The sequence below is a fragment of the Balaenoptera physalus genome (genome assembly GCF_965194825.1).
Source record: "Balaenoptera physalus genome assembly, chromosome: 2".
In the NCBI taxonomy this organism is placed as follows: domain Eukaryota; kingdom Metazoa; phylum Chordata; class Mammalia; order Artiodactyla; family Balaenopteridae; genus Balaenoptera; species Balaenoptera physalus.
Window position 1 is genome coordinate 110,988,228 of NC_138883.1, and position 22,004 is coordinate 111,010,231.

Sequence of the window (22,004 nt, forward strand, 5' to 3'; positions counted from 1 at the left end):
TGCGGGGTGATAAAATGCTCTATATCTTGATCTGGGTGGGAGACACACAGGCATATCCATTTGTAAAAATTCATTGAGCTGTTCACTTAAGATGTATACACTTTACTGTTTATAAGATATACCTCAATAGGAAAGGAAAGAAAGGGGAAATATTTCTTAAAAGGAAAGGGGAAAAACAAGAAACATGATCAAATCACTCCTTAGGCGGAGGTTAAGTTAAAAAGTTTTCATGTAAGGGAAACATCGTATATGGTCAAAATTACCTGTCAGCCAACATCGTTCTCAATGGTGAAAAACTGAAACCATTTCCTCTAAGATCAGGAACAAGACAAGGATATCCACTCTCACCACTATTATTCAACAGTTTTGGAAGTTTTAGCCACAGGAATCAGAGAAGAAAAAAGAAATAAAAGGAATCCAAATTGGAAAAGAAGAAGTAAAGCTGTCACTGTTTGCAGATGACATGATACTATACATAGAGAATCCTAAAGATGCCACCAGAAAACTACTAGAGCTAATCAATGAATTTGGTAAAGTTGCAGGATACAAAGTTAATGCACAGAAATCTCTTGCATTCCTACACACTAATGATGAAATATCTGAAAGAGAAATTAAGGAAACACTCCCATTTACCACTGCAACAAAAAGAATAAAATACCTAGGAATAAACCTGCCTAAGGAGACAAAAGACCTGTATGCAGAAAACTATAAGACACTGATGAAAGAAATTAAAGATGATACAAACAGATAGAGAGAGATACCATGTTCTTGGATTGGAAGAATCAACATTGTGAAAATGACTATACTATCCAAAGCAACCTACAGAGTCAATGCAATCCCTATCAAACTACCAATGGCATTTTTCACAGAACTAGAATAAAAAATTTCACAATTTGTATGGAAACACAAAAGACCCTGAATAGCCAAAGCAATCTTGAGAAAGAAAAATGGAGCTCGAGGAATCAGGCTCCCAGACTTCAGATTATACTACAAAGCAACAGTAATCAAGACAGTATGCTAAGTATGGTATTGGCACAAAAACAGAAATATAGCTCAATGGAACAGGATAGAAAGCCCAGAGATAAACCCACGCACATATGGTCACCTTATTTTTGATAAAGGAGGCAAGAATATACAATGGAGAAAAGACAGCCTCTTCAATAAGTGGTGCTGGGAAAACTGCACAGCTACATGTAAAAGAATGAAATTAGAACACTCCCTAACACCATACACAAAAATAAACTCAAAATGGATTAAAGACCTAAATGTAAGGCCAGACACGATAAAACTCTGAGAGGAAAACATAGGCAGAACACTCTATGACGTAAATCACAGCAAGATCCTTTTAGACCTATCTCCTAGAGAAATGGAAATAAAACCAAAAATAAACAAATGGGACCTAATGAAACTTAAAAGCTTTTGCACAGCAAAGGAAACCATAAACAAGACGAAAAGACAACCCTCAGAATGGGAGAAAATATTTGCAAATGAAGCAACTGACAAAGGATTCATCTCCAAAATTTACAAGCAGCTCATGTAGCTCAATATCAAGAAAACAAACAACCCAATCCAAACATGGGCAGAAGACCTAAATAGACATTTCTCCAAAGAAGATATACAGATTGCCAACAAACACATGAAAGAATGCTCAACATCATTAATCATTAGAGAAATGCAAATCAAAACTACAATGAGGTATCACCTCACGCCAGTCAGAATGGCCATCATCAAAAAATCTACAAACAATAAATGCTGGAGAGGGTGTGGAGAAGAAGGAACCCTCTTGCACTGTTGGTGGGAATGTAAATTGATACAGCCACTATGGAGAACAGTATGGAGGTTCCTTAAAAAACTAAAAATAGAGTTACCATATGACCCAGCAATCCCACTAGTGGGCATATACCCTGAGAAAACCATAATTCAAAAAGAGTCATGTACCACAATGTTCATTGCAGCTCTATTTACAATAGCCAGGACATGGAAGCAACCTAAGTGTCCACTGACAGATGAATGGATAAAGAAGATGTGGCACATATATACAATGGAATATTACTCAGCCATAAAAAGAAATGAAATTGAGTTATTTGTAGTAAGGTGGATGGACCTAGAGTCTGTCATACAGAGTGAAGTAAGTCAGAAAGAGAAAAACAAATACCATATGCTAACACATATATATGGAATCTAAAAAAAAAAAAAAAAAATGGTTCTGAAGAACCTAGGGGCAGGACCGGAATAAAGACACAGACCTATTAGAGAATGGACTTGAGGACACGGGGACGGGGAAGGGTAAGCTGGGACAAAGTGAGAGCATGGCATGGACTTATATATACTACCAAATGTAAAACAGGTAGCTAGTGGGAAGCAGCTGCATAGCACAGGGAGATCGGCTCAGTGCTTTGTGAACACCTACAGGGGTGGGATAGGGAGGGTGGGAGGGAGGGAGACACAAGAGGGAAGAGATATGGGGATACATGTATATGTATAGCTGATTCACTTTATTATAAAGCAGAAACTAACACACCATTGTAAAGCAATTATACTCCGATAAACATGTTAAAAAAAATTACCTATGCAAATCTCTTAAATCACCCATGAAGTTGTATACATATGGGTGTATACAACGCTATAACATAACGCTATACACCATAATGTTTGAAAAACACTAGGTTTGACAAAGGCTAGAATAAAGGGAACATCGAGGCACACGGATCCATCTTTACAGTAACTGTCACACCCGTGTTGGGGAGCAGGGGAGGGAGGGAGAAATCAAGAGCACTCTGCCCACCCATCCAGGCTTGTTCCATTCTGCTTTAATATTAAGCCACTATAACATGCTTTGTTTTACAGAATTGATTTGTTTTTTATTGGGAGAATTAAATGAGCTGGGTTCTAGCAGAGAAGCTAAACACAGCCATTACTCTATGATTAGGTTCCTTCTGTTCGGCACCAGGAAAGAAAAATACGATGAAAACACTAGGAAGAAGGACTGCATCTTGAGAGAAGAAGGTACTTGTGACCTGAAGTAGAGGAGCTCTCCAAAGATGAACGGGCTGGTAGGAAGTGAGTTCCCCGTCAGCAGAGGGAATGCATAGGCTGAACCCTTGTCAGACCAGGTGACCCTGGTCATTACCAGCCCCTTCCAGCCTGCAGCTTCTGAGCTGGCCAGATCTCCTGGCCCCCTGTCCTGGGCACATCACCTCAGCTCACAGCTGCCTTGACAGTGAGATGTGGGGCTAGCGAGAGGAACCGGCCAGGAACTCCAGGTGGCTGTCCGAATAGAGGATTGCTCTGCCGCCCCTGAGGATTTACAGTCTCTCTCCTGAGTTATGGGAAGGCGGGCGGAGCCTATAAAAAGGAGCCATCCAGGCTGTGCGGTTTGCAGGGCGTCAATCCGCGACAGCCTGACCAGTGGAGCAGAGTGAAGATCAGTCTGCTGGTTTCTCACCTATAAATTCTCCCTCCCTGCACAGGAGGAGGAGAGGTGTCATATTTAAGACGAGCTTGTGCCTCAGTTTTAATTCCAGGGACGTATGTAGGGGGTGGGGAGAGGGAGGAGGAAACAGTCCTAAATATAGCCTTGAGCTGGCTTCACCTCCCGCCAGTCCCATCCCTAAGCAAATGGTGCTGGGTGAACAGATGAAAAAGGATGGTACACCTGGGAGCAGGACCATTGGACTGGGGTGGGGGACCCAGTATGGCCTGAACAAGGCTAAAAACACTAAAATGAAGCCATCACACCTACTTCTACAGGCTGGGAGTGAACACCTTTCCTACGTCTTCTACCATAGTACCAGGAAGGACTGAGGTAGGAGTATAATGGATGGACAGAGAAGGGCCAGACTGCCCTGGATCCAGAGTTGAACTGCACCACTCTGTGGGCACCTTTCATATCATCGCCAATGGAATGGTGAATGGAATGGTACAGTGCACAGCCTGGATAGCTGTACGTGGCAGTCCTGCTGGACTCACATCACAGGTCTTTCTTCTTGAGGATGGGGTAATGGAGAGAACACTATACCAAGAGTTAGGGGACCTGGGTTCAAGTTCTAGCTTCATCTATGACTTACTGAGGGCCCTGAGCAAGTGCCTCACTTTTCTGAGCCTAATTTTCCTTACCTGTAAAATGGGGACAATAATTCCTGTCCTGCTGGATCTCTCTCACCAGGTCTAGCATGTCTCCTCTGGGTTTTGTGGAGTTCTGGACAGAGGGCAACTTCTTCTATAGATGACCCTTCCAGGGCCTATTCAGACCCCAGTCCTAGTTCTTAACCAGCCTTTAAAAATTACCATCCTGCCTTTCTAGGGCTGTACCTTCCTGGGACAGAACCTACAAGAGCTGACAGGATTCATAGCCACGCATAAGGTGCTCCATAATTTCTGAACTAACAAGCAGTACATGTGTCTGACAGCTAGAAAGAACATTTGAATTTGGAACTGTCCCAGAAACCCAGGGCCATCTGTTTGCCAATCCCAGGCAGGTGACTGCAGTTGCCAACAGCTGTGCCCACCACAGGAAGGGTCTGGGGCAGGAGGTGCAACAGAACCCAGGCAAGCTTTCCTGGCAGAACTCCGTCTCCAAGTGGCTGGGAAACTCCGGGAGCGCTTGTCACCCTCTCTGAGCATGTGCGGGTTCATCCTCTTAAATGAGGGCAACACCTCTGGCCTTCCCTTCACAGCACTTAAGATATACTATTTTCCCCAAAACTCATAACTTCTCAAGAATTTGGGCTTAGCTGTTGAGAGGAATAAACCAAAAGGGGGTGGGGTGACACAGTGGGCTGGACTTGGCGTCTGGCAGATGGAGGTTTGAATCCCACGCCCACGACCCCAAGCCCCTGTGATCTCGGGCAGATTCTATAAACTCCTGACGTGAGGTGGTGCTACCCGCTCGCAGGGTGGTGTGGAGTAGAGAGAGTAGGTCAAGTTTCTGGTATAAGATGGGTGTCCAGAGGGTGCCTGACCTTGTCCAAAAGCTCCAGACCACTTTCCTTATGAGATTAGGGACAGTGTTTACCCTCCGGGTAGGTAAAGGGAACTGATCTCCAACACCAGCACCAGAAAGAAAAAAGAACATTTTTTTAAAACTCTCTCTCTGTCCTCCCCTCCCTCTCCTGTTACCTCTGTCCTCCCCCAGCTCACTCTGGCTGTCCCCTGGCCCCTCCTGATCCCTGGAAGCCCTCCCGGGGCCACCCTCTGCCCTTCTCTCACTCTCTTCTTCTCTATTTCCTCTCCTTTTTCCTCTCACCTGTGTCCCCTGTCTCCCAGACTCAAAGCAGCTGGGGGACTTACAGGGACTTACGGGGAAAGGACCAGAAGAAAAGCTCCCATCTCCCTTCGGGGTGCTGGGTTAGGACCCCATGACGCTGAAAGAAGTGTAGGGAGGGATTCAGAAGACCTAAGGAGCAGTCTCTCTCCCTCCACCCTCCACGCCCTACTAGGTCAGAGACATTGGTCCAGGCTCACCTCTGATCGGGAATGGCCACAGACTCCTGCACCCCGCAGAACAGGCATGGCCAGAACCCAGGACAGTGCTCTCAGCAAAGCTGCTCCAGGTGCCAAGGGTGGCCCTCCCTGGCAGAACAAGAGAAGGATGCCACGATGTCCCTCCAGCTCTCCATGTACCCATTCCCTGAGTGATCTGGTGCACCAGCAGGCTTTAAACACCATCAGTGCAGTGACAACACCCAGATTTATAACAGCAGGGCCCTCGCCTTAAGTTCCAGATCTGTATCACCAACTGCCTACTTGACATCTTTCCCTGGATGGCAAACAGGCTTCTCAAATTCAACATGAACAAAATGGAACTTGGTCCTCCCTTGCCCTCTGCTCCCCCGCCCTAGGATTTGCCGCTTTGAGGACACCACCATTCATACTGATGCTAGAGTTATACTGATTCCAATCCATCAGCAAAGCCTGTTGGCTCTGCCTCCAAAGTATATCTGCAATGCCATGACTGCTCCCAGCCAGATCCCTGCACCAGCATCTCTCACCCACAGAAACTTAACTGGCCTCCTGCTTCCCCCATTCAGTCTATTCACTCAGCAGCCAAGGAGAGTTTTTTTAAAAATACAGATGAGATCACACTGCTCCACTGTTTAATAAAACCCTCCAGTGTCTTCCATTTACAATCAGAATAAAATTCAAATTCCTTCCTGGAGTAGGAGGCCCTCCATGATCTGGCCCCTGCCCATCTCTCTGGCTTCATCTCCTATCACGCTCTCCTTGTTCTCCCTGCCCCAGCCTGCCCCACCTTCCATTTTCTTCCCTCCAGCAAGCCAGGCTCATTCCCACCTCAGGGCCTTTGCACCGGTGGTCTTTTCTACCTGGAAATCTCTTTCCCCAGATTTCCCCATGTCTGCCTCCTTCTCATCATTCTCCTCTGAGACGCTTTCCCTGACCTTGTCCACACTCACATCAGCATCTCCAGCACCTGGCATGCCGCCTGGCACAGAGCAATCCTGGATGAATACCTGCTGATGAATGTGTAAGTGAAAGAAGCTATAGACATTTATAGCTGCGAGGAGGAGAATACAGCCGGGACAGTCAAAATTGCTCCTCAGGATGTGGCTTTCCAGTTCCCTGCCATCCTATCCTCCCTCCCCTGGACACATTAACTTGGCCATGGCCCCTGTGGCTGCAGACAATGCAGAAGTACGAGCAGTGTCCTCTCTCTTCACATGCACACTGCCTACAGCCCAAGCCCTGCCTTTCACAGCTCTAAAGAGCAGAGCCACAGCAGAGCTGGGCATCCTGACAGGGGCCAACAGCCCCAGGGTGATGGACCACTGCTCCCATAGCGGGGGTAGAAAAGGAAACTGTCCAAGTCCAGGAATAGCTAGAATAAAGGAGGTTGCACCCCAAGACAACCCAGAAGGGGACCCTATCCTACTGTCATGAGGCTTCAGACCCTTGTTCCACACACCCTTCCCCCACTTCATTTTTACAGCTAAAGAACAGACTGTAGCTTGAATGGTTATTTCTCTGACCCCTGCAGCCCCTACCCAGCCATCAGGCCTGCCTGTTAGACACTCATGAACCTCTCCTCTACAGCATTCTCCACAGCTCTGTATGTGTGTGTGTGTGTGCGTAAGATTATTGATGATTGATCCTGTGCCATCCAATAGAGTAGAAACTGACCACATGTGCTATGGAGCACTTGAAATGTGACTAGTATGTATTGAGAAGTGCTATAAGTGTAAAATACCTCATTAATAATTTTTATGTTGATTACATATTAAAAGGATAATATTTTGCATATACTGAGTTAAATAAGATATATTATGAAAATCAACGTTGCTTGCTCGTTTTACCTTTTTTAATAAGGCTACTAGAAAATTTAAAATCACATATGTGGCTGGCATTTGTGGCTGGCGTCACATATCTATTGAACTGTGCTGATCTGGTCAATGCCTGCCTCCATCACTCTGTGCCTCTCCCACCCACCACCTTGTAGACTCATGGAGGGGCCCAGGCCTCCAGAGCCTTGCATAGGGTTTCATTTATCACAGGCACTCAAAAAAGCATGTGCTGAGTGATTAAACGCCAGGCTGTCCATCCTGATTTTAGGAAAGGGAGATGATGCAAATAAGCCAGCTGATCTCTCCAGCTTCAGCCCCCATCCCCTGATCACCCCCCACCCTCTGCCCAATAAAGACCCAGGCCCAGGTGTCTGGACCCTAGAAGCTTGGCCAGGAGCAGCAGAGCCAAACATACAAGGAAAGGTCCACCCTGGCACTCTGAGAGTGTGCAAAGTCTCTCTCTCCCCATCCCTGTCCCTGTCTCTCTCCCTCCTTTTCTTTCTCTCTCTCTCTCTCTCTCTCTGAAATATCATTTCTCATGGTTCGGAATGAAACCCATTATTCCCAAGTAACCTGCCGTGAACCCACAGTACATGCTGGCTTGCCCATAATTATTCATCCACAGTAATAGCTAAAGTAAATTCTGGCAGTCTCAGCGAACACTGACATCTGCTTTGGGAAAACTTTCAAAGATGCTACGCCCTTGGTTCCTTATCTAAAGCTTCCCTGCCCTGTTTTCTTTCATTTTATTTTTTTTGTGGTTAATTCTTGAGAAGAAGGTATCCCAGACCAGAATAGCTCCATCTGACATCAGGTTATTGGACAAGACTCTGGCAATGCTGTCCTGTTCCTTCCTACCCGCAGGTGGAACAGAAGCCAGACGGGCAGCATCCGGACCATCCGGGTAAGTCACACACAGATAATTTTTGCAATTAGCCAGTTCTTCTCGAGGCTCCCTTTTCCCTGCCACCCTGGGAGCTGGGCTCAGTCCACAGAAAGCATAAATCTTGGGAACAATTTATTTTGGGTTTATTTCAGATGTAATTTACTAAGAGACCATCTGCCAAAAAAAAAAAAAAAAATCCAGAAAGAAACCTAAGTTGTCATTTTAACTTAAGTGTCGCTTCTTTTGGTCATCTTTCTACCTAAAAGCCTGCATTAAAGATGCAGTAACCTCTCCCCTATAAGCACAATAATAACAGCTGCATTAAAGATGCAGTGGCCCTACTTCCCTGGTGGCGCAGTGGTTAAGAATCCGCCTGCCAATGCAGGGGACAGGGGTTCGAGCCCTGGTCCAGGAAGATCCCACGTGCCACGGAGCAACTAAGCCCGTGCGCCACAACTACTGAGCCTGCGCTCTAGAGCCCACAAGCCGCAACTACTGAAGCCCATGTGCCACAACTACTGAAGCCCGTGCACCTAGAGCCCATGCTCCGCAACAAGAGAAGCCACCGCAATGAGAAGCCTGCACACCACAACAAAGAGTAGCCCCCGCTCGCTGCAACTAGAGAAAGCCCGCACGCAGCAACCAAGACCCAACGCAGCCAAAAATAAATAAATAAATAAATTAATTAATTTTTAAAAAAGATGCAGTGGCCCTATAACCACAATAATAATAACAGATGTAATAAGGCTTGAGTCAAGAACTGGGGTGGGCAATGGAGAGACAGAGGGGGCAGATGGAGCAAAAACTGAGAGAGGAAGGGCTCTGGGACAATGCCTCCTTCCTGATACCTCTCAGCCTTCGGGGGATTCGTCCAGAAGAGGAAAGCTCTCAGGTTCCTGCGTTCTGCAGAGAGGACCAGCTAAAAAGGCAGTGGGTGGGGTGGGGGAACGTGAGCAAGGCACTAATAACAGGCTCTATTTAGGGCCATTTTTTCTTTCCCTTAAGAGAGCAGGGTCTCTAAAAGGGAATACCCAGACGGTGGACAATCTGAACTGAATCAACACAGTGGCTCCAGGGGTTCAGGTCCCAGCCTCCTTGCCTTCTAGAAGGGTGATATTTTGGGCACTCCAGGGCTTCAGCTTCCTATCTATAAAATGCAGATCAACCCCTTCTTCCAAAGTGAGTTGAATTGTGAGGATAAAATGAGATCGTTTCTTTTTAAGTGGCCCATAGCTTGTGAAGCGTTATACAAACCTATGGGATTCTGATTCTTATCATCCCTTCTGGAATGAGAGGTGGTGGCCATGGAGGGTCTGAAGGCCTTTGCAGTGGACACGCTGACATGCCACCTGCTGTAAGGATGGGCTGCTCCCATCCCCGCCTCCCACCGCCAAGAACGGCCCTCAGCTGACTGCAGCCACCTGCCCAGGAGGTTATAAACGCCCCTTCCTGACAGCTGTCAGTCAACAACGGACTAATACAAAAGACCCACTCTGACCAGGGCATCACTCTGAGTTCTGGCTCAGGCTCCAGAACCTTCTCCAGTGAGACAGGCTTTACTGAAGGCCATGTCCCTACTCAGCTCCTTCCCCTTCCCCACTCTCCCTTCGTCCCTCCCACGTTTCTTTGTGAAGAACATCCCTCACCCCCACCACGTGTGCTGAATCCCTGCCTCAGGCTCTGCTTCCTGAGGAAGCCACTGAAGAAGCCTCCTTTGAAGAAAGGCCTCTGGGGCGACTGAGGCTGCTATAGGAGCCACGGTGACCACAGCACTGAGGGGGGCACTGTGGCAAGGCCTGGTGGGGGGAGGACAGCCAGTGTTTCTGCCTGACCTACTCAGCCAGAGAGGAGCGCAGAAGAGCCAGGGCTGGGAGGAGGGCTGGGCTCCCACCAATGTGGCAGGCAAGGCCTCGCCTCTGGGACCCTGGTCCTGCTTCTGTAACGCTGGAGCTGATATAAGATGGTGAGAAAGCCCCTCACCACAAAGCCCCCCGAGATTCCAAGGACGACGAGGACCGCAGCAGGTCCCTTAGCCAAAATGAGGCTGGGGTCCCTGAAGAAGGGGATGGAGAGGAGGGAGGGGGAGGGGCAGCGCTGGGTTCTGGGTCGCCCTGTCCCAGTCACTGAATTCTCTCTAGTGAGGCTCTTTTCCTAACCCAAAAAAAGACCGTGCTGAGACTTCCTCCACCAGGCTCCCCAAACCCAATCTGGGAGCACCCCCCCACCCCAACCCGCCCTCCTCTCCGAGAGGGTCCCTATCTGCGGGATCACTACCACTTTCTCATCCTTCCCATCCCTCCACGCCACCCACCCTCTCCCACCCTTGTCACACCCTGGTCAATAGCTCCTTTCACAAGGTCGTCATTACCCACTAATTGTCCAAAATTTCATTCCCTCATCCTTCTTGGTTAAGGATTGATTTAAGGAATGAGTTCAATATCCCTGCCGCCTCCAAGTGCTTATTAATTCCCGGCGCTTCCAGCTCTGCGCGGAGCCGGCTCACCTCGCGCTGCTTCGCCCCTCACTGATCGGTAAAGCCCTGGCTTTTAGGCCTGCAGGATGGGAGGCCTAATGTGCGCTAATCTATCATTACTTCACAGGGCTGGCAGAGTGAAGGATGGCCCTCCGCCTCCATCCAGGACCGGGCTGCAGTGGAAGCTTGCTCAGCGGGAGGATGACTGACACCGTTATCGAGGCAGGCAGAGGAGGCACTGGCTCCAGGAGCAGAGACCCAGGGCGTCAGCAGAAATCAACAAATGCTTGCCCCTCGCCCTGCCTCCCTCCGACAGCCTCCCCTAGAGCTGGAAGGCCGCACTGTGCACTCCCTCAGGAGCTGGATGTCGCCCATTCCCTCCCCACACCCTTCTCCTGGCTACTCTGTGGTCTGGGAGGCCAACCTGCCCGGACAGCATCAATGAGCAACCTTGCCTCCATGCCTCTGCCTCTGCCTCTGCTAATGTTCAGCCAGTGGGGAGCCCCAGCAGTAAATGGGAGGGAAGAGAATGAGGGCGGGTGTTTATCTGATTGCCCCCGCCCCCCCCCCCCACAAGGCCTCGGGCTGGCTGTGTCCTAAAGGTCCAGCTCCTGTCAGGTGATCCTCTCTCTTCCCCTCCTTTTCTCTCTCTGAATGCTCCCTTCCTTGCCCTTTCAGGTCCAGGGCTGGAAACAGCCTCCCTATAACTCACCCCGAGGCTGCACATCCCTCGTGGGTTCCCTATACTCTGCCCCCACCTTTGCAAGCAGTGCCTTTATTCAACTCTCCTCAAATTACCCATCTTGAGGGTACCATCTCTTTCCTGCTGGACCCCTGAGCGATATACCTCATTTTACCAATGAGGAGACTGGGGCTCAGAGAGGACCAGGGCTTGCCGTCTGTCGCACAATGCATTATGGCAGGGCTGGCTGCAGAACTCATGTCTTCTGACCACGTCTAGTAAGATTTGCCCACCTGACCACTCTGACTATTCCTTTTTGGCCCCTGCCTAACCACAGCACACATCTTTTTATTGAGGCCACAGCAGGAGGAACATGTTCAGGGTGCCATCAGGGCTCACAGACCTGCCCCTGCCAGAGGCGGTGACATCAGCTCAAGCACTCCCCTTCTCGGCGCCTTCCAGATGCTGGGGCAGCCCCCTCAGGGGTGCTCTGTGGCCTGGGACACCGTTTCCCCCAGTCTTTATGTTTGCCGCCTCAGGTGACAGTGCACCTCCCATTGAAAATGCCAAACTCCCGGGAATTCCCTGGTGGTCCAGTGTTTAAGTCTCTGTACTTCCATTGCAGGGAGCACGGGTTCGATCCCTGGCCCAGGAACTAAAATCCCGCAAGCCACGCGGCGCAGCCAAAAAACAAAAAATAATAAAAGCCAAACTCCAGGTCACCTCTACCACAATCAAACCCCAACAGAATCGATAGATTAGGGGTGCAAATTTCCACCAAAGGCCTCTCTTTTTCCATAAGCCCTTCATTACAAAAGATGATTATTTAGTTAGTAAAGTTCTATTCCAGCTTCTCCTATGGGCCAAGGACTAGGCTAGGCACTAGAGTTAGACTAGTGAGGGATGCAAACAGCCGATTGCAACTAACTAACAGTGGAGTAAAATAGGGTCTACCAAGCTGAGGACCAATGCCTGACTCTCCCCGCTCCTCAGCCCCCAAGGAAGGAGACAGTGGGGTCCAGAAGGACCACTCCAAGCCCTGTGAGCTGTTCAGGAAGGGTCCTGAACAGCTTCCCACCGAGACCCACCTTCCTACCGAGACCCACGGGAGCCCACACACTGCGGGGGAAAGACCCCCTGGCCACCTACCTGCAGAGATCACCCTTGGACAGTTTGCCACAAGTCAACAGCCCATCACAGCAGATCAAGTCAATATTCCCTTTGATTACCAGGGGTCTCTCCTCCAGAACAGTCCTCAGAGGGGCTGACCACGCCCCCTCCTTCAGCCTGAGACACCTGCACTCATACGCGCACTCTCCCTGAGAAAGGATCCTCCCCCCAGGCTTCACGGCACTTGCTGATGGGTCACCTGCTCAGGGCGTTTTGGTCTATTCTTGGCACCTCATTCTATTCCACAGGGATTGGGAACCTAAGGAAACTGCCAAGTCCACATTTACCTGGCCCAAATCCAAAAGTCATCAGCAAATCCTATTTCCATTGCCACCTTGAGATGGAATAGGCAATCACCTAAAAAGTCTCCCCAAAAGTCAGACTGAGGCCAAAGATTGGAAAGGGCCTGGCGGGGGAGAGGACTAGGGTTGCTCTATTACAGACCTCTGGGAACAGCCCCATCCCACCCCTTCCAAGAGGGGAATGAAGCATGGACCCAGGGTTTAATCAAGAGAAAACTGGCCCTGGTGAACTGAGGCACGGTCCATGGGAAAAGCCCTGGGCTGGGGATCAAGAGAGCTGGATCTTTACCCAAGCCTGCCATTGAGCCCTTCCCCATCCTGGCCTCTTTTGTAGAAGGAGGGGTTGGATCAGATGAGCCTTAGTGCTGTAAGTGATGTGACTCTGCAATTTTCTAGGGAGAAGGAGGAACAGTGGCCTAAACCCTGGTACTGCACTCTAGACAACCAGAATTATGTCCTTCCTGAAACCCAGCCCAGCCCCGCCCCTGGGTCTGTCTCCGCTGTTGGAAGATGCTGCTCTGAGGAGTTGACCCAGCTCATCCCAAAAGGACCCAAAGCCCCCCTGCCCTGGCAGATGCCTCCTCTCCCAGCTCCCCCTCCCTCCTCCAGGCCATCCTCTTTCAAGTCTGAATATCTAGAACTGCACTAGTCAATCCGGTAGCCACATGTGTCTATTTCAACCAATTTGCATTAATCAAATGCAAATAAAATGTAAAACTCAGATCCTCGGTCACACTAGCCACGTGCTCACGTGCTCAATGGCCACACAGGACTAGTGGCTACCATATTGGATGGTATAGATATAGAACACTTCCATCACTGCAGAAAATTCTTTTGGACAACACCGGTCTAGAAACTAACCTTTGTTTTTGCAAAGTGCTTCCTCTGGCTTCCCTAATTCCTTCCTGCTGCAGAGTCAGTCCACGTTCTCCAGCCCTCTGCTCTGGGGAGGATCCTAGGTGGTTTTAGAATGGAGCTTGGCCACCAGTGACCAGGAGGTGGTGGTGGTTCCTACCTGCCTGAGAGGTAGCCCTGGATACTTCAGGCACCCACCGAAGCATCTGAGGAGGACATAGGCTAACAGTCATCCAGCACCTGAGAGAAGTTACTCACAGACATGAAGCTTCAAGCAATGACAGTGTTCATTACCACGCCTTAGCCAGCCACCACCTCCTTCCCCATTTGATCTGTCCCTTGCTTATTCCCACAGTTCAAGGATGCTAAGTCTTGAAAGGGGGCAGAGGAGAAGGAACCAGAGAATATTTTCATGCTCCTAAGATTTGGGAGATTTCTGCTGATGTGGCTAAAGGAGCTTAGAAAAACCCCAGAGATCATTTTGGGGTCCCCATCTTCCCAGAAATTATTCATATACATGACTGGAAAAATCCTCACAAGGGGTTAAAAGCCAAGAAAATACCTTCTCTGATAGCACAGAAGCCTGGCAGGGGCGGAGGTGGGGTAGGGGGACCCAGAGAGCTAAATGGGTTATCCAGAAATCACAAGAGGCTTTTAAAAGTAGAAAACTTATCATATGTCAAGCCTATAACGTATAGACAGTAATTATTTTCCACTGAATATTTTTGGATTTAATTTTGTGGTGACAATATCCCTTTACATCATGTATTCAGCAGTCACTCTTCTCTTTGCTTAATATACACAGTCATCTTTCTCCTCCTATGTCACATATTCAATAATTCCTCTCCTGTGGTTCCAGAGGTGGTGAGATGAGGGGAATGTCACATTTTAAACCGGTAACAGCTGTGTTTTTGTTTTTGCAATTTTACCTCTACTGATGCCTTGTAAATATTGTGAGCTCCAAAAAGCAACACAGGGTGCCGTGTTTGTCCCGATCCCAACTCAGCAGCCTTTTTGAGGCCTTTTCTCTGAGGACGAGATGTGCCTCGGGAACCTGAGACCAGAGAAGGGAGCATTGAGCAACTGTCCAGGCCCATCCCAGTCAGTGGAGGACGCCAGGCCCCCAAATGAAAATATGCTCCTCCTATTGAGACATGTTCGGGGTGGGAGCCACCCTGGTCTATTTAGTTTACTGTGGATTCTCTCTCTTTGTTCATATCCATGAGACCATGTGTCTCAACTCCCGGATGTTGCCTCTGCTTCCCCCTCAGATGTGCAGGAGTGGACAGCAGTCAGGAAAGCAAGGCCAGGACCTGGGTGAGGAAGCCAGGTATCTGGGGCATAAAAATTTAAGGAGGCCCTGGCTCTCAGGTGCCAACCCTATACTCACAGACCCTGAGAGCCAGGGCTTCCTTAAATTTTTATGTCCTAGGTGCCTTGATTGCCTCACTCAGGTCCTGGGCCTTCAGGAGAACCAACCCCTTGCAGATCTGGGAGTCAGAACCAGGCGAGAGAGAGACAGGAGGTGGCGGAGAGTCAACATCAAGAAGAACAGGTGACTCAGGAAGGGAGCTCATTAAAATGCTTCAAGGGACTCCAAACTGTGGAGTGTTTTTTTTAAAGAGGAATTTAGCAAGAAATCAGTCAACACACATGCTGGTAACTTATTCCATGACAAAAGAGAAACAAAAATCCCATCAATTCCTGCAGCCTTTGGGTAGCCAGTATCTACTGCCACTAATTAATTTTCTAGAACTTTCACTCTCCAGATATCTCAAAACATGGTTAATCTGTCAGCCCTAGGAGGCACTGCCAGCACGTGCTGTAGGGGGTTGGTGGTTTTGGAACCTGTGCCACATGGGGAGGAGGGGCACAGAGGCGCCCACAGCAAGCTCAGGCTCCCCCATTCTGCCCTTCTCTGCGACCACATCCCCACACCTGCTCCACTAAGACAAACAGCGTGCCAGAATGCAGAACAGTGCATGCAGCAGTGCAAGCCACCCTGCCTCGGTTTCCCCAAATGCAAAATAAGGAGATTGTATTCAATCTGGTTTCAGAGTCCTAAATTCATGTTGCCCTGCTGAGCACTAAGGCCATGCGGGTACTTGATTAATCTATTTGTTTCTGCACACTGCCCTGGTGCCCCTTGCACAGCGCCTAACACTGTCTTACACACAAACATGTCCAACAAACTTCTGGAGGACTGCCCTGCAGCCTCCTGCGCTCCAGGCCCCAGCCTGTCTGCCATCACCAAGCCAGGCAACGGCTTCCCAAGCCCTCATTGGTGGGGTCTATGACCCAGGAACCTCACTCTGGACAGTCCCTCCTTTCTGCCAATCGTACAAGCTCATTGATGTCTCTCCCGACGGAACAGAAAAGGACATGAGACCTGATCCTGTAAAGTTAGCTCCATGGTTGAGAACTCCAGATTAAAACCTCAGATAATCTATAGATTGCAGGCATCTTCCAAAATCTGAGCCCCAAAGAATAAGCAAGCCAGTGTCAGCTGGGAGCCATCCCTGCCCAGACTATTCTGAGAGGATGTGGAAGAGCTAGAACATTCCCCAAGATTCCAGAGCAGATCAGCAGGTGATGAGGTGCCTGGAAGCAGCACCCTCGGTTGGGACCCGAGATTTGGCTCACCTTCCTGGGTGGACTCCTAGGGAAGGTGACCTGATGGTAGGCAGACCTTCCAGGTCCCTTCTCAGAGCACCTGAACCCCACACACAACTCCATCCTTAAGCCCCATGCAGCGGGTTGGGGATGCTTTTCTCCTTCACGGTGACCCAGGAGCCCTCACTCACCTCACAGGCAGGAGGCCACGGTCTCTTCCTCCTCCTCAACATCGCTTGTAGTTTCCTTTTTTATTCATTTATTTTTGTCTGTTTCCTCAAACAGTATGTGTCTAGAATGAATACCAGGCTCTCTCTGGCAGGAAAAAAAGGAGCACGGAGGGGAAATGTGAGAGCAGTAATCCACTGTAACACTTTAGGGGAAACTGCAAGCAATTTCCATTCTATTGATCCTCCCTGAGCATCAAAGCCACACTGAGTTTATTTGGAAAATTAAATTCTGGAGTGTGTAGCATGAGGGGGCTCCAGTTCAGTTGTCTAGCTCTACGGCCACAATTTAATTACGATCTCGCTCTGACTGTCCATTTAAATACAGTAGAGGAACAGGGCATCGCGGAGGCGCCCAAGTCCCAGCCCAGTTCGGTGGCGCCTGAACGTGGCCCCAGCCAGCCCATCAGCAGCTGAAGAGCCCCTGAATCTCAATTACCCTCCGCTGACCACTCCTCAGCGCCTCCAGACTACTGCTCATTTACATTTTAACCTGGGCGATTTGGGGCCGAATATATTCATTAAAATGTAAATGTTTGCTAAATCAATCGAATTTGTGGTGTTTACTCCTTTTCCAAAGGTAAGGTTTTGATCTTAACAAACATTGTTATCATTAGAAACAAAGGAATGTATATTACTTAGTCACTAAGTGGATACAACGTGTTAGCTATTCCTTTCTGGCAGAAGCAAGGAATCAAAGTCTAACTCCAGGGGCTTCCCTGGTGGTGCAGGGGTTAAGCATCCACCTGCCAATGAAGGGAACACGGGTTCGAGCCCTGGTCCGGGAAGATCCCACATGCCACAGAGCAACTAAGCCCGTGCGCCACAACTACTGAGCCTGCGCTCTAGAGCCCGCAACCACAACTACTGAGCCCACGTGCCACAACTACTGAAGCCCGCACGCCTAGAGCCCATGCTCGGCAACAAGAGAAGCCACCGCAACGAGAAGCCCACGCACCGCAACGAAGAGTAGCCCCTGCTTGCCACAACTAGAGAAAAGCCCGCGTGCAGCAACTAAGACCCAACGCAGCCAAAAATAAATAAATAAAACAAATTTTTTTTTAAAAAAGTCTAATTCCAGAGTTGTGTGCCATTCTCAGACTCTGGAGGTTCACAGACAAGTAAAATGGCTACACAACTGCTGGCACACTCACACACACACATGCACACACACGCACACCCATGTACATTAGAGGGCCTGGCAGACATTCACCAACTCTTTATTTAGTCACTTAAAGGACTTTGCAATCATCTTCTATCATCCCAGTTTCATGAATACCAGGGATGTGGGATGACAATCTTAGAATAAAAAATAGTCCTTAATATTGAATAAAGTTCAGCTTCATGAAGAACTCACTGCCTTGTTCTCATTTTCCTAATCTCATCTGTGAAAACTTGGTCACAGCCCAGTACAGATGCACAGACCACCCTTGGGAACCACTAGCATAGACTGATTTTTCTTAGTTTTTTATTTAGAGGTGATGCTGAGGAAAAGGTGTGGTCTCTATTTGCTTCTCATCGGCCCAGGTAACTGAGAGCAGAGCTCACTTTCATAGCGGTCCAGAACCAACCTCACATCCTTTGGGTTCCTCCTGCGTTGACCCATTTGCCCCAGAATGAGGCAGAGTTCCCCCAACGTTCTCCTAGAGGAATGTCTTCTTGGACAACCAGCCAGGCCTTCTACCCTAAGCCTCACAAAACCAGCAGGGAGCCTGGCATATGGTAGAATCTTACATGACAGTTACTGAATGTCATCGAAAACTCACTGAGTGGCCCCTTTATCCATAGAAGAACCCCACCCACAGATACTCCCAGCCTCCTGTTTTGCAAGGCTGCCCCTCTAAGGACACCAGCATGTAGAATAGGGAGGGAGGCAAAGTCTTTCAGTGACCCCAGAATGAAAGGCAAATAGACTCTGCCATTCCCCTTCCCTCCCTCCACCATGAGCTTACTCTGCAGACTGGCCGGTCCTGAGATTCCTTTGAAAGAAGGAATCTTCTATCCTGCCCACCGTCGGCGCCAGGGGTAAGAAGCAACGGCAGACAGAGCCACGGTGCTTGATCCACCAGGCCCACGCCAGAGGGAACCTCAGCAGTATTTGACAAGCTAACCGGTTCCCCTGAGAATAGAACTGTCATTAAGCCAAGAGGGAAATCGTTACCTGATCTATAAATGATTACACAGGAGTAGGAACTGTCACTCCCTTCTGAGGAGTTTGCAGAAGTGGGATTTTAAACAGAGCTGCAAGCTGGTGCAACACTCAGCTCCCTGGAGCAACTAGTGTATATTCACGGGGAAAAAAAATTCAAAAGTTAAGGCACTTCATGAGCTCAAGGGAAAAGAGAAGGTCTTGGGGACTCTGACGATCAAAGGATTTCAGACCATCATCAGTGTCAGCCGGAAACTTAACTCAAGTGAGAACAACTAGTGAGATCTTCTGCCCGAGAGTTCAGAGGCCAGCAACCGGCTGAGGTCTTAACACTGGCAAAACAAGCTACTGGAATCAGAGCTGTCGGCAAGTGGGATCATTTAGTCAAAGACGCTCCTTTTTCAAAGAGGGAGACTCAGGTTCAAACTACAAAAGTGAAGCTCTTTGTGGAACAGGGGAGCTGGAGATATCCTTAAGGGTCCCTCGCCCATCACTGGGAGAATGGATGAGTAACAGGTGGTGAAAACACGCTATAGAAAATCCGGCATCAGTAAGAAACCGAATGTACCTAGAGCAATACAGTGGGTCCCAAAACGTGGTGTTGAGTGAGAAAAGCTGGGAATGGAAGGTTTGTAGCCCAATAAAATGTATGTAAATTTAAAACACATACTAACACAGAATGACATTACATATTTTACGACACACGCAGATTTTAGAACACATTCCAACCACATTAGAGTGGGTGACTACGGGAGAGGATGAGAGGGAAAATGGGAGGAGAAAATACACAGAGAAAGGCCATACAAAGCCTGACGATGACAATGAGCTATTCACTGAGTGTAATTACACCCGCGGTCCATGAACAAAGAAAATAAACAAACTGAGGACCAGAGAGCATAACACAGCAGTTCTCAAACTTTAATGTGCAGACCAGTGTCCTGAGGATCTTGTTAAAATTCAGGTTCTGAGTGAGGGGGGCTGCAGTGGGGCTTGAGGTTCTGCATTGCTAACAAGCTCCCAGGTGATGCAGGTGCTTTGGGTCCATGGATCTCACTTTGAGCTGCCAGGGCTTAAGAGATTTACCCAAGATAAAAAATGAGCAGCAAAGTCTAAGTAAGAGTCTACATGTCCAATATGGATACATTTCAACATAATTACGGCTCATGAAAGAATACAGGCAAAAAAGAGTACATTATCATAATGTATACTTCCATTTATATAACCTTCTAGAACATGCATACTCATCCATAATGACAAAAGGCAGATCCGTGGTTGCCTTGGACATGGGGCTGGGGGGATGGATGAGTTACAAAGGAAACATTTTGGGATAATGGATATATTGACTATCTTGATTGTGGTGATGGGTTTTTCAGATGTCAAAACTCATCAAATTGTACACTTCAAATATATGCAGTTTATTGTGCAGCAATTATACCTCAAACAAAACTGAAAGCAAACAAAAAAGGATCTGTGCCCTCCCTCCCCATCCACGCCATACTGGAGATGCCCTGTTTGCATTTCAAGCTGAGTGGGATAGTTTTTAGCTAGCCAATGCTCTCACGGCTGGGACCCATCCCTTTGCCTCCTCCGCGGCCCCCACCTGGGGCCCGGGGCCACCATCTCCCGCCAGGTCTGCTTGGGAATCCATGCTCTGACTCCACCCTGGTCCTCCTCTCCTCGTCCATTCTACCTCCTCCCACCACCACCTTAAAATCCTTCAAGATGGTAGGGTATAAAGACCAAAAGTCATGCCCTGCCCTGGATGCCTCCTACCTCCTCCTCCCAACCCTTCTTAGCAGCCCTCTCCTCTCATTCTCCACCCTGGCCACACAGACTTTCTGTTACTTCTCCCAAAGCACTATCTTTTTTTTTTTTTAATCGAAGTATAGTTGATTTATAATGTTGTGTTAGTTTCAGGTGTATAGCACAGTGATTCAGATACAGATATATAAATATATATATATATAATTTTTCAGATTCTTTTCCCTTATAGGTTATTACAAAATATTGAGCATAGTTCCCTGTGCTATACAGTAGGTCCTTGTTGATTATTTTATATACAGTAGTGTGTATATGCTAATCCCAAACACCTAAAATATCCTGCCCCCATCGCTTTCCCCTTTGGTAACCATAAGTTTGTCTTCTATGTCTGTGGGTCTGTTTCTGTTTTATACATAAGTTCATTTGTATGACTCCACATATAAGCCATATCATACCTTTGCACCCACTGTGGGTCTCTGTCCATAACACTCTGCCCCAGCCCCGCCCCTCTTGCCTGGCGAACTCCTACACGTCCTCCAGTCCCAGCTCAGGTGTCTCTTCCTCAGGTGTCTCCCCTGAACCCTTCCCCCATCCAGGCCAGCTCCTTTGCTCTACGCTTTCCTAGAACCACGTTCCTTTCCTTCCAAGCACGCAGTCCAGTGTGTCATCACGCCTTCAGCAGTGTGAGTGCTTGATCCAGGCCTGTCTCTTCCCTGCAGTGTAAGCCCAGGCAGGGGGTGCCATGTCTATTTTGCTCACCTCTGCCCAGTGCCTAACACAGTGCCTGACACACAGGAGGGGAACCATAAATACTCAGTTGTTGAGTGAATGTTTAGTGAACCCTCCAAAAGGGCCTGTGCCATCCCTGGGCAAAGACATTCCAGGATTTGGAGACGGCAGCTCATTGACCCTGCCCCCCTTCTCTGCACCCCACTCCCCTGCTGCACTGCCCCCTGCTGGCCCCTGCTGCCTCAACTTCTGCGGTGGTGACCTGACCATGCGCCCGGTGGGAACGGGGGTCATCTGAAAGCTCTCCCTCACGTCCAACCCGATCCTTAACCTTCCTTTCAAAGCACACGTTGCCTAAAGTAAACAGCATATTTGCCTTTGTGGGCTTTTTCTCTTTCCACAATTTCAATACCACTGTGTTTGGATATAATCGTTTTCTTGCTGGGCTTGTATCCCAAACTCTGGCAGGGCCGCTGAGAGTAGGAAGATAAGTTTCAGAGGACGATCTGGACCTTAACAAAAGTCCCCTCGGGCGAGGCAGGCTCACTGGCTGTGGAGATGAGGCATCCAAGCCTTGGGACTCACTCCCAGCCCGGGGCAAGGACTCAGGAGGCCAGAGGAGGCCACCCCAAAGAGGGGACGGTGGTCAGAGAGGGCTCAGGAGCAGAGACACCAGTAGACAAATGGGTGTCTCACAGGGAGCAGAAGTCAGGGGGCAGGGGGTCGGCAGCCAGGCCGCCGGTAAACCAGAGCATGGGAAGCAGAGCAAGGCAGCAGGGCCTCCCGGAGAGCCCTAGGAATGAAAGAGGCAGAGCCAAGCACGGCTCCAAGCATTGGGCAAACAGGCAGGCATCTCCAG

General features: G+C 48.8%; 1 protein-coding gene across 2 annotated transcripts in view; it reads right to left on the reverse strand.

Annotated features, from left to right (window-relative positions):
• MEGF11 (multiple EGF like domains 11) overlaps positions 1–22,004 on the reverse strand; it is a 366,746-nt gene that overhangs the window by 273,883 nt on the left and 70,859 nt on the right. The window contains exon 2 of one of the 2 annotated variants that reach the window (XM_082445216.1): positions 5,464–5,571. The exons of the other annotated variant lie outside the window; for it this stretch is intronic. The gene's annotated coding sequence lies outside the window, so the exon portion shown is untranslated. The remainder of the gene's footprint in view (positions 1–5,463; positions 5,572–22,004) is intronic. 2 annotated transcript variants of the gene reach the window in all.